Source organism: Sinohyriopsis cumingii, chromosome 12 (assembly GCF_028554795.1).
Source record: "Sinohyriopsis cumingii isolate HCF-2022 chromosome 12, ASM2855479v2, whole genome shotgun sequence".
In the NCBI taxonomy this organism is placed as follows: domain Eukaryota; kingdom Metazoa; phylum Mollusca; class Bivalvia; order Unionida; family Unionidae; genus Sinohyriopsis; species Sinohyriopsis cumingii.
This window is the reverse complement of record NC_142972.1, coordinates 57,645,674-57,659,312: the sequence shown is the minus strand read 5'-3', so window position 1 is coordinate 57,659,312 and position 13,639 is coordinate 57,645,674. Positions and strand designations below refer to the sequence as shown.

The window sequence follows — 13,639 nt, the reverse complement described above, 5'->3', positions numbered from 1 at the left end:
ATATTGAATTTGAGGTCTAAAGGATAGAAGATCATGGTCATTGTGATTGAAAATAAAAAGTTTTGTATTTTTACAAAAAATATCAGGTACATACGTTTACCAAGGATTGTGTTGGTACTTTAAGTATAAACCATTTAGCTACTATTGTGTTGAACACACACACGCACACACGTACATACACACATACACTCTGACACACTTACACACACACACACACACACACAACACAGACACACAGTTTCATTTTTCAGTGGACACTCTAGCAGGTGCTTGTGTTTGAACAAAGATTTCTCTTTAAGAATGGTTAATCAGCTTTAGTGGATTTAGTGATGAATTGTGGAATGATTTTCAAATATATTACTGTTCAGTCATTTCTGTAAACACAGTTGCAAAGCATTTGGCAGCAAGATTAATCAGGAGTCAGTATCAAAATGGTGGTTTTAACAACTCTATCTAACTGTATATACTCGCTTAAAAGTCGAGCCCAGTCACAAACTGTACAGACCCAGATTTGCTGTCAGTGTTGCAAAAGGTTCTGGTAGATCTGGGTCTGTGCAGTTCTTTACGAATAATCACTGGAATAAATGACATATACCTGATCTACAGGCACATCATGTTATGGCAGATCATGATCTTTGTTGTTTGCAGTTTGACTTGACTTATAAGGGAATATATATGATATATCATGTTATTACCTGTTACCTAAAATATTGGTGTTAGTGTTGTGATGTGATTTGGATTTGTAACGTAGCTTTAACAATTTTTCAGTCATATTGCTACGATGTCTGCAATGCGGTAGTTTGTAGTGATGTCTAGCACTGGGGCATCATGCCGCAGACATGTAGCATGATGTATCACCCAGTCACATTATTCTGACACCAGGCCGACCAGTCCTAACACTAACCTCTTAATGCTGAGACCAAGCAAGGCAGCTGTTTGTACCATTTTTGTAAGTCTTTGGTATGACTCGGTCGGGGATCGAACCCATGACCTCCTGCATTTGAGGCAGACGCTCTAACCACTAGGCCACCGGAGCGGTCCTAAAATATAGGAGAGAAATTGTAAGATGCTGCATTGCATTAAACTGAAATTAAAATTATCCCCATCAATACTTGATTTTAAGTCAGCCTGACTGCAAACTACATAGACCCAGATCTGCCATCACATAGTGTGCCAGCAGATCTATTTGTCTGTAATTTGTTTGGAGTAATTGCTTGAACAAATAGCATATAGCCTAATCTCCCGGTGCATTTTGAAATGGCAGATCAGGGTCTGTGTTGTTATAAGTAAGTTAATATATGGTAGAAGTATTTGCATACCAATTAGGGGGCCCCGAGTGGTCTAAAGCACTTTCTGTTACAGATCACTGTCATCTCACCTCTGTCTGCACCGGTTTGAGTCTCGGATTCAGCCAATGTAGGTATGTGAGAAAGCTTGCCAGTAGCTTCTTGTGGGTCTGTGGTTCTTTCTGGGGGGTTTCTGGGTTCTTCCTCAACCATTAATATTGGCCGCCACGTATAGCCTATCATGTGCTCAAAAATGGCATTAAACCCCACAACAACAACAACAACATGCCAATTAAGTCACTACAAGTTATATACAAATGTGTGATCTTTTAAAAGTTTTTTTGAAGTGATCTGTCTGTTTGAGGATGCTATTAATGACCTGTCTGTATGCCTGTTATAAAACTGTGTTGTGTTTATGTGAATGATATTCATATATATGAGCATATCTTGATGGAAATCTTGTTGCATGCTTGTAAATGTATGTACAGAAAACTTTATAGGTATTTTTTTTCAATCTGATTGTGACATAGTCGAGCCGACCCTTTGAGACCGGGCAGGGTTTTAAAGAAACAATAAACACGTTCGTGGATGACAAATGACAATATATTAAACACTGGTACTAATGATATGAAAATAACACAAAAGCATATAAAATGAATATAAAACACATATGAAATATACTTTGACTACTATGTCACATTCAAGTAGTCAAAACGTTCTAGAAACTCCATGTAAACTTCATGTACACAAATATCTCTTGCAAACATTCATATAAACAAATACTTGTTGCAAACCCATATAATCAACTACTGGTTGCAAACATTTATGTAGTCAGACACTACTGTCATAATTCACATGTAGTCAAACCACTACTTGTTATTGTTCTTTACTTGTAGTCAATACACTACTTGTTATTGTATTTTACTTGTAGTCAATACACTACTTGTTATTGTCCTTTACTTGTAGTCAAAACACTACTTGATTGGAAAATACATGTTGACACGGCCTTCTCTCTGGCATGGTCACTTTCCCCTCCGCACTTGTACCCGTACGCTGACACTGAATTGGTGGGTTATACTAGTAATGGTACACCAGATGTCATGGTATTCACAAGCCCATCCAGCTGCTCATAACCGGCAAGCCAACTGTTTGGCTTTAACAAAATTACAATGGCACCTGCCCGACAGCTGAATATGTTTAAGAGCTTCCCTCTGTATTGGCTGTGCCCCCCAATATCTCTACCTGATATATATAGTAGTGCGCAATAATACATTATTTCGCACGTGCCGCGCGAGCAATAAAAGCGTCACGCGATACAATGAAAAATTACATTTACAGAAATATTACGGCGCGTGAAACAAGAAAACCTGATTAAATGAAAAGTATGGAAGACTAAATGAGCCATATCGGGCATTTCGTAACACACCTCCCCCCTTCAGAAAAGTATACCTACTTTCTAAGACGACGAAATCACACGATATGGTCAACAGAATGGTTCAATTTCTACTGAGATAATCTGCACCTACATTTTCCGTGCCTTTGATGGCTTCAATCCGGAACCTGTAAGGTTGTAAAGATAAGGCCCATCGCATCAACCGTGAATTATTAATTTTGGCCTTATTGAGGTAAAGTAGAGGCTGATGGTCTGTTTACAAAATGAATTCTCGGCCATGGAGGTAGGTTTGGAATTTATCTATTCTCCAGACTACTGCTAAGCACTCTTTTTCTATTACCGAGAAATTCCTTTCTCTTGGAAGCAATTTCCTGCTGCAGTAGGCGACTGGGAGTTTGATTCCATCCTGTTCCTGTAATAATACCGCCCCTAGTCCTAACTCTGAAGCATCGGTTCTCAGAATGAACACTTTGTTCAGTTCTGGCAACTTTAGTATGGGGGCTTCTGTGAGCAGCTTCTTTAAAGTATTAAAAGCTCTGTCGTGATTCTCCCCCCACTGAATTTTATTTGGCTGTCCCTTTCTGGTCAGGTCTGTTAAAGGACTGGCAATGGCCGCGAAATTAGGGATGAATTTACGATAATATCCTGCCAGGCCAATAAATGACCTAACTTGCTTCTTTGACACAGGTGGCACTGAATCCCTGATTACTGCAAGTTTCTTGGGGTTGGGTTTCAACTCATTCACCCTTCCAACTACGTGTCCCAAACATTCCAAACTTCCATACCCCACGTTGCATTTGGTAGGTTTTACAGTTAACTTAGCTTTACGTAATCGATCTAGAACCCTGGCAACATCGCACAGATGCTCTTCCCATGTGTCGCTGTATATAAAGATATTGTCAATATAGGTTTCCACATGTTTCAGCCCTTGCATCACTTTCCGCATTAGCCTTACACAGCTAGCCCCAGCGTTTACCAACCCGAATGGTAAAACTCGAAACTGGTATAATCCACTCTCGGTGGCGAACGCAGTCATTTCTTTCATTTCCATCGACAGCGGTATCTGCCAATATCCCATTGTCAGATCCAGCTTCGTAATATATTTGTGCCCTGCCATACGTACGAAGATGCTCTCTACGTCCGGTATGGGTTTGGCATCAAATACCGTTCGCGTATTCAATTGGCGAAAATCAATGCAGAACCTGTTTGTGCCATCTTTCTTTTTAACTAGGACAACAGGCGATGCATAAGGTGAGCCTGACTTCTCTATGACTCCTAACTTAAGCATTTCTTCGACTTCCTTTTCGATGATATCTCTGGATGCATGAGGCATAGGGTAACCCTTGACCCGAAATGGTTCATGTGACGTAAGTTTAACTCTATGCTCTAGAACATCTGTCTGACCAGGTTTGTCCGAAAATACGTCTGGGTATTTGTCAACAAGATCCTGAGCCTTCTTTCTTTGATATTCCGTCAAATCGGGATTCATATTGACTCCAGTCTTACCCATCTCGTAAATCAGTAATCCATTCAAATTAAGTCCTGGAACGGACTCTTGTTCCTCATCATCCTCGATGATGGCTACACCGACTACGTTTAAAATTCCCTGTTCTGTATTTGCATTCGCTCGATCGTAATAGCGTTTGAATAAGTTAGCGTGGAACATGTGGGACTTCCCACCTACATCAGTAGTATAATCCATACCTCCCTTTTCATCTACGACGGTATATGGACCTTTCCACTGTAACAATAACTTGTTTCTATCAGTCGGAAGTAAAACCAAAACTCTGTCCCCATTTTTGAATTTTCTATCGCGCACTTTTGAATTATAATAGTGAGCCGCGCGACTACTAGATTTCCTTAACGTTTCATGGGTTATTGCACAAGTTTCTCTCAACTTGTCCTTCAAATCACACACATACTGGTATGTGGTTCGAATCTCTTCATCTGCCTCACCATCCAACCATAATTGTCTTAGAATTTTCAGCGGCCCTCGCACCATTCTGCCATATAAGAGTTCAAAAGGCGAAAACCCTAGACTCTTTTGAGGAACCTCTCGGTATGCAAACAATACTGCATGCAGATATCTGTCCCAATCGTTCGGACGTTCTGCACACATCCGTCGCAACATTTGTTTGAGTGTTCCATTGAACTTCTCAACTAGCCCGTTGCACATTGGGTGGTACGGAGTGGTCCATAAATTGCTTGATCGATAGAAGTCTGCTAACTTCTGCCATGAGTTCTGATGTGAACTGTGACCTACAGTCTGTCATAATCTCTTCCGTATCCCCAGCCTACTAAACATGCCAATCGCTCAGTTTCGATGGATGGTAGAGCGACGGCTTCCGGGTACCTGGTTGCATAATCGACCATGGTCAAGATGTACCTATTCTTACAATCTGTAAGAGGTGATAACGGACCAACAATATCTATCGCCACGCGCTTGAATGGAGTTTCAATCAAAGGCATTTTACCGATAAGTACGCGCTTGACTCTCCCTTTATATTGTTTTTTGACAAATGTCACATGATCTGCAATACCTAGTTAAATCACCGTGAGCCCCTGGCCTGTAAAATTCCATAAATACTCGGTCTTTGGTTTTTTGTAGACCCCAGATGACCCCCCATTGTCGACTCGTGTGCTAACTTCAACACATGCAGTCTATAGTTCTGTGGCACCACTACCTGTGTAAATCGTCTGCCTTCACGAGTAGTATGCACCCTATGTAGAATATTGTTGTTATATTTAAATCTATGGCAACCGCCACCTTTACATTTCATGACTTCTCCTGATGCGGCTTTATTTCTGATTACCGACAACGACTCGTCTCTAGTTTGCTCCTTGATTAATGCACCTTTATTTATCATTGGTATAGCATCAGGTACTTTTAGTTTTGGCAAAGGTTTCTTACTCTCAGCAGCTTGCGACCTAGTTTCAATAGCCATGGAAGTTGGAACATCGGCCATTGTTACCCCTGGTGCTATGGGATTCAAAACCCCTTCTATGTTACCTACAATTAAATCATACAACAGTCGCTTTATGCAACACGCTGTCACTGCGCCTGTCCAATAGGGTGTTTCGATATGGATGTGTGTGGTCGGCAACTGTACTGCAGTATTATCCATCATTCTGACAGACACTGTTTTTCCAAGGTATTGATCTGGCCTTACCAGACTCTGCTTAACAACAACAGTATTACATCCAGTATCTCTAAGTACTGAAGCCCTAACCCCATTCACTAACCTCTCGCTCTGTGTTGCTACGTTTGACACATTTTGATTGGAGCTACTCCTGTTGCTCTCTACACGAGCTGACGAACCTACCATATACGAGACCCCTACCGTTTTTTGGTAAATCCCTCTTACGCTTCGGACATGCACTAGACATATGGCCCCATTCTCCACAACTAAAACATTGTTTTCTCTGTCTATCCTGACTTCTAGGTCCCATCTGATCTGACCTAACTAATTCCCCCCTTCGGTTTTGTGGAAAACTCTTCCCGAAACTACTCTTATCTGAATTCACCTGCTTACTTTCCTTAGGACCCCTCGTGTCCCGGGATACCACATTCAGAACCCCTCCGTGTGCGTCAGCGAATATATCTGCTTGTTTAGCCATTTCGCTAGACCTATTAATAGTTTTCTCTTTAAGTATTGGAATAGTTCCTTACTACATACTGCTAGCAATTGATCTCTGATGAGAAAATCACATACTGCATCATAAGTCTTTGCGACTCCTCCGCAAGCTAACCAACGGAATAGGTAATTAGATATCCTATATACAAACTGGTCAAAGCTTTCTCCCTTTTCTGATTTACTAAATCGGAATTTTTCCCTAAAACCCCTTTCAGTAAGTTCAAACCTTTTTAGTAATGCATCCTTTAACAAATCGTAATTAGTTGCCTCTGTGCTCGGTATCCTAGAGTACACTTCTAAAGCTCTACCTTTCAGCAAAGTGCTAAGGTGTAATGCCCATTCTTCTTTTTTGAGTTTTTGCACAGTAGCATACCTTTCGAATCTTAACAGGTAACTATCCAAGTCGTCTTTATTTTCTTTGAATGCTGGAAGTTGTGGTTTTTTTAATTTACCCAGCTGCGATACCCTATCGTTCTCTAGTCGAGACCGTTCTAATTCTAGCTTTTCCCTTTCAATACGCGCGCCTAGCTCTAATTTCTCGCGCTGTGATTCCTGTTCACGTTGAAACCTTTCTTTTTCGGCCTCTCGCTCTTCCTGGATTCTTTCCTTTTCAATGCACGCGCTTAGTTCTAGTTTCTCGTGTTCTTCCTGGATTCTTTCCTTTTCAATGCGCACGCTTAGTTCTAGTTTCTCGCGTTCTGCTTCCTTTTCACGTTGAAACCTTTCTTTTTCGGCTTCCTTTTTCACCTGAATTCTCTCCTGTTCGCGTTGTAACCTTTCTTTTTTGGCTTCCTTTTCCGCCTGAATTCTCTCCTGTTCGCGTTGAAACCTTTCTTTTCGGCCTCTCGTTCTTCGACGCGTCACTCTCGTTCTCTATTTTGTTCATCCTTAATAGACTGTCGTAAGGTTTCACCTTCATATCCCAATTGCTTACCAAGCTCTGCCAATTGGCTAGTGGACGACATGATTTTAAATACTAGTACATTCTAAAACGAGCGTCAATAAATTAAATGCTTCTCTGATTAAAGATAAAAGTTCAGTTTCGTTTACAATCAGATATACAATATTATTTCTCAAAACACTCCTGTCTCAAGGGCTTTCCCCGACACTGTTGGATGTGCAAACTCAAATTACCAATCCAAAAGTTTTCTCGGATAGAAAGTTGAATCCCACTGCTGCCACCAAAATTGTAACGTAGTCGAGCCGACCCTTTGAGACCGGGCAGGGTTTTAAAGAAACAATAAACACGTTCGTGGATGACAAATGACAATATATTAAACACTGGTACTAATGGTATGAAAATAACACAAAAGCATATAAAATGAATATAAAACACATGCCCGACAGCTGAATATGTTTAAGAGCTTCCCTCTATATTGGCTGTGCCCCCCAATATGTCTACCCGATATATATAGTAGTGCGCAATAATACATTATTTCGCACGTGCCACGTGAGCAATAAAAGCGTCACACGATACGACAAAAAATTACATTTACAGAAATATTACAGCGCATGAAACAAGTCAACCTGATTAAATGAAAAGTATGGAAGGCTAAATGAGCCATATCGGGCATTTCGTAACTGATAAAGGTTTGGTACAGAATTTCTCCTACAAAGTGACTTACACATTTGTAGAATTTCTAAATATTTTGTATAAAATCCACATTTTGATAAAACCACATCCATTACTCTTTTGGTTTTGACCATACTATAGACATTATTTCATAAATTAGAGGCTTGTACTAAATTGTCAATAATTGAACAAGGCTGCAATTGAAGGCACTTAGAAAATAAGTTGCTGCAGATGGCCTGATGTCTAATTCAGTGATTGATAAAAGATATGGAAGATGTGAAGAGCAGTTGAGAATGAATCAAAATAATTCAAAAGCTTTTGATGTTTCAGATATTTAGTATTATAGCATCCAATGAGAAATTTTCAACAGCATTTGCATGCATTGAAGAGTTTACAGACCTAATACCTTTTGATAAAAATAAGTAAATATTTCCTTGCTCAGCACCAGATTAATTATTATTCTGCCATCCAGGCTTTTGAATCCAGTGACAAGTGACCGATCATATTGTATAGTGGATTAAAAGGATATTCGAAAACAGGGTGAGATTTGTCTGCTTGCCATATATAGTCATGTATAAATTGCATACGCAAAAAACATAGACCATGATCATCACACAATGCACTGGCAGATCAGGATCTATGTTGTTTGTTATACTCATTATTCCTGTCAAACTGCATATATTAAAATTTGCTGGCACATTTTGCAACAGCAGATCTGGGTCTATGCAGTTTGTGGTTTGACTTATAAGTGAATATATATGGTATATGGTACCTTTGTTTGAAATATAAATTTTGAATGACTGTTACGCTGTGATGAAGAATTCCTATGTTATGCATTTATGGTTTTGCTTCACTTCATTGTACAGATATGTATTTAAGGTAGAGACAGGTGATGCTCAGAATATCATATTTGATAGTGTACATGGCAATTAGCCATTTTTACATTTAGGCTTAAGAGGGGAAATTGTGACATAATTTTCGCTGTTGGCAGATAAAAGTTTTATGAATTAGGTATTCAAAACCATGATGTTATGTCTGTTCACATCTCAAGATCCCATCTGTAGAATACAAAATAATACAAATGTGAACAGCACATGGCCATAGAGGGGCTACGTAACATGGACAGCACATGGCCACAGAGGGGCTGTGTAATGTGGACAGCAAATGGCCACAGAGGGGCTATGAAACATAGATAGCACATAGCCACAGAGGGGTTGTGTTTATTTTGGACAGCACATGGCCACAGAGGGGCTATGTAACCTCGTCAACACATGGCCACAGAGAAGCTATGTAATGTGGATAGTACATGGCCACAGAGGGGATATGTAACATAACACGTGGTCACAGAGATGCTATGTAACCTGGACAGTACATAATATTATGACTGTTTACAGATTCTACCTGATTTGCCATGAAGGAGAAATCCTGATTAGTTTAAACTTGTATCACAAGTTTATCTAAAGGCATCTAACTTGCATGAGTGGCTAACAAGCACTCTTTTATAATAATAATAATAATAATAATAATAATAATGACCTTATTTAAAGAGGGTAACACAATTAGCTAAAAACTAATCTACCTTGAGGCCCTCATACAAAGGAATTTATTTATTTAAGCTGCATCTCTGAAGCCACTGAATATATTGGGTTTGGAAGAAGGAAATAGAGTGGGCATTTCTAATCTCAGCTGGAATACTATTCCAGAGCAGAGTTCCAGAGTATTGGAAACTTTTTTTAAATAACTCCTTATTTGGTTTGGGAATTTTATACTGTTTAGTAGACATGGATCGCAGGTGGGGAGTATTACCAGGTAGCCTATACTGGAATAGTGATTGTAAATATTCAGGAGCACTATTCTGAGATATCCTGTACATTAATTTGGCTTTTCTCAAACAGATTCGGTCTTTAATAGGTAATATTTTTAACCTACCAGCTAAACTTTCCTTGCTTTCTTTCTGGATTGATATTAGCCCAAATGCTCTTTTTTGAAGATGTGCCAGCTTTGCTATGTTTTTATCATTTGAATTACCCCATACTGTACTACAGTAGTCCAAATAGGGTTGTATGTAACTGTTATAAAATAGTTTCCTGTGCCTTTCAGGGAGAAAATGTCTTATCCTACTGAGAAGCCATAAACTTGAATTGACTTTTTTACTGGTATGTTTGATATGTTCAGTCCATGATAGGTTATTATCTACCAGAACACCAAGTAGCCTATCATGACAGACTATTTGCAGATTTGTATCCTTCCATGTCAGACATAGTTCATCACTATCAAGATTTGTCCTTCTTTGCCGTGTTGAGATAAGTAATATTTTAGTTTTACCAGTATTTACCACCATGCCATTACATGTGCACCAGTTTTCCAGTTTGTTTAGTGCATTCTGTAAAGAAATTTCGAGCTCATGCTTTGTGTTTTGGATGTCTGACAATGTTGTGTCATCTGCATAGAGATCTGTAGATGATATTGAGTCTCTTAGTAAAAGTGGTAGGTCATTAATAAATAAAATGAATAGTAGTGGACCTAGAATTGAGCCTTGTGGTACTCCATATCTAATTGTTTCAGGTTCAGACGGAACATTATTTATGTAAACATGTTGTGTTCTCTCATTTAAGTATGAAGTAAACCATCTAATTGTTCTTTCATCACACTGGTAGATTTTCAGTTTCTTCAAAAGGATTTCATGATCCACCATGTCAAAAGCTTTCCTGAAATCTACAAATACAGTTCCTATTATTCTACCTTGGTCAAGTGCTTGAAGCCATTTATCAGTTAGGGAGATCAAGGCAGTCTCACAGGAATGGTTCTGTCTAAAGCCTGATTGATTAGGGTGTAACAGCAAGTGTTTGGTTAAATATGACATGAATGAGTCATGGACATGTTTTTCAATCAATTTTGACAAGTTTGGTAGTATTGAAATTGGTCGGTAGTTATCAGCATCATCCTTAGAACCAGATTTGTGAATAGGAGTTACTTTTGCAGTTTTCCATATTTTGGGGACAGATGAGGTTGCAATACTTAAATTAATTATGAATGTTATGCTATCTACAATAGCAAAGGCAGAAGATTTAATGAGTTGTGGACCAATCTGATCAAGTCCTGTAGCTTTCTTGGTATCAAGTTCACTGAGACATTTTTTAACAAAGTTTTTTGACACTGGTGGGATAGAGAAACATACCTCCTTTGAGATTTTACTGCTGCAGAACTTTTTCAGTTCATTAAAGTTGTTTTCTATCACTGGCTCTTTTAACTTTGTGGTAATGTTGATGAAAAAATCATTGAAAACATTTGCAATGTCAGTTTCATCAGTGACTATGGTGTCATTTACCAGAAGTGAGTGAATTTTATTTGTCTGTTTTTTGTGCGTTCCTCCAGTGAGTTCATTGAAGACTTTCCAAATGGAGTTTGTGTTGCTCTTTTTGTTTTCAAGTAATGATTGATAATAAGTTTTTTTAGCTTTTTTGATCATACTTGTTATTTTATTTCTCCATACTTTATATTGTGCATGGTTTTCCATAGCCTTGAATTTGTCTCGTGTTTTCATAGCATCTAGGATTTCAGTAGTAAGCCAATTAGGTTGAAAATCAGTCTTTACTCGATGTACTTTCAGTGGTGCATGCTTAGATACTACATCCATAAATAAGCCAGTCCACACCCTCATGGCTTCATCTATGTCATCCAAATTTTGGATCATACTCCATGGAACTTTATATAGGTCATTGAGAAATTGTTCTTCATTAAAAGTTTTGAACGATCTGTAAGTGATCGTTTTATGTGTATTTTTCTTATTTTTCTTGCATTTAACCTTTCTTGTCAAAAAAGTAGGATAGTGGTCACTAAGACCAACATTTGGTACATTAACACAAGCCACATTGTCTGGTAGATTAGTATAAATGTGATCAATAAGAGTGCTTGATTTTTCTGTTACCCTTGTAGGCTCATTTACCAGCTGGTCTAGGCCTAATGATTCAATAAATTCCATCCAGTTGTTCCTTATTTGAGTATTGAGAAGGTCCTTATTTATATCTCCGAGTATATATGTTTCTTTCTCCTGTGCTAGAACACTTTCTATTTGTTTCAAAAAGTTATTATTCCAAAATGCTTTGGAGGAAGGTGGTCTATAAATGAAACCAGCTAGGAAAGATTTTGCATTATTTTGAAAAATTTCCACCCAGATACTCTCAATTTCATGTGACTCCAAGTCAAGTCGCCTTTTTACATTTACATCTTCCCTAATGTATACAACAAGACCCCCCCCTGCTGTCTCTCTGTCCCTACGAAATGGTTTATTGTAGCCTTGACAGTGAAATAGATCATCATTGTGGTTAGCATTTAATTTGGTTTCAGTGAGTCCTAAAACATGTATATTATTTTCCATGGAAGACAACATTATCTTAATCTGGTCTATCTTTCCCACTATACCTTGTACATTTAAGTGACCTATGTTAAAACCTTTTATATTTAGTTTCATATCAATTACATGTATGTCATCATGCAATGGGGTACTCACTGAGATTGTCTCCATACTGCTTTTATCATTCTGACATCCTATTTCTATATTTAAATGTTCATATATATTAGCATCTTCAAAGTCACATACAAACCCTGAAAATCCATTTACATTTGCATCTACAATAGTGTCCATTGAATAGTTAGAGTCAAGAGTCCCACTGGGTACATTTAGTTTTTTTGTAAATGAAGCGTTGGCATTCTCCTCTTTGCCAGCTTCCTAATATGTATACATTGATGGACAAAGTCTTTGTTTGTGTCCATATTTATGGCACCTAAAACACTCGATCTGTTTGCCATGATGGCATACCTGTGTCAAGTGCCCAGTTTCTCCACAGTTAAGACAACACTCTTCATTAAAGTGCTTGAAAATAGGGGCATACATGTTAATATTTCTCAGTAGCTGAGAGGTTCCTTTTCTGCTTAGATGAATTTTGTCTCTGTGGTAGAGACTAAGGTTGACATCCTGATTCTGAATGAAGAAAGATTTGTATTGTGGAATGTACTGTAGGTTGAAATCTTCACATAAGTCAATTATCAGATCATTTATTTCTTTGGCCTTGGTGTCCACACGAGGAGGTAGTCCCGATATCATTAATTTACATGTATTTGGGCTGCAATATCTAGCAGCATACAATAAACTTTCAAAATCTGTTTTGAGTTGATTTAGTGACCTTCCCTCACAGGCATCATTTCCACCTACTAAAATAATAATTTGTTTGTATTTGGTTAGGTCACTGTTCATTATTCTGTCAGTGATGTTGTTGATTTTTGCACCTCTTAAAGTCTGTACATCTGTTTTAAAAAGTCTCCTTGGTATTATACTTTTCAAAATTGAGGAGCCAATTATTAGAGTCCTATCTTTTCTGGCTTGTGATGTCGTGTGTTGGACTCTGGATTGTATTTCAGACACATATCTTGGAGGAAGGGGTGCTGAAATTGGTGTTTCAGCTGTGTGAACTACTGTTGTTGATTCTGACACATTTGTCTGAGCACTGGGAAATGCAGTTGTTGGTGAAGGTAACAGACTTGTTTGAACTGCGGGCCATGGATGTACACTTATTGCTGTTGCAGGTGTGTCACATGACTGAGAGGGGGATACTGTTGTCTGCAATGCAGGATTACTTTGGGCTCTTTTGAAAATTTAAATCCACATTTTTGGATCAGAGCAATCTCTTCAGTCAATTTGAACAATCTTTAGTCAGTTTGAACAAACATTTTGCTATCATGTTGATCTTGTTAT

At 38.5% G+C, this 13,639-nt stretch overlaps 1 protein-coding gene and 1 non-coding gene across 5 annotated transcripts in view; one reads left to right on the top strand and one right to left on the bottom strand.

Annotated features, from left to right (window-relative positions):
- LOC149786526 (uncharacterized) overlaps positions 1-13,639 on the top strand; it is a 222,868-nt gene that overhangs the window by 65,765 nt on the left and 143,464 nt on the right. The window lies entirely within an intron of this gene.
- On the bottom strand, positions 964-1,040 carry Trnal-caa (transfer RNA leucine (anticodon CAA)). The gene has a single exon. It is a non-coding gene; the product is annotated as a tRNA-Leu (tRNA).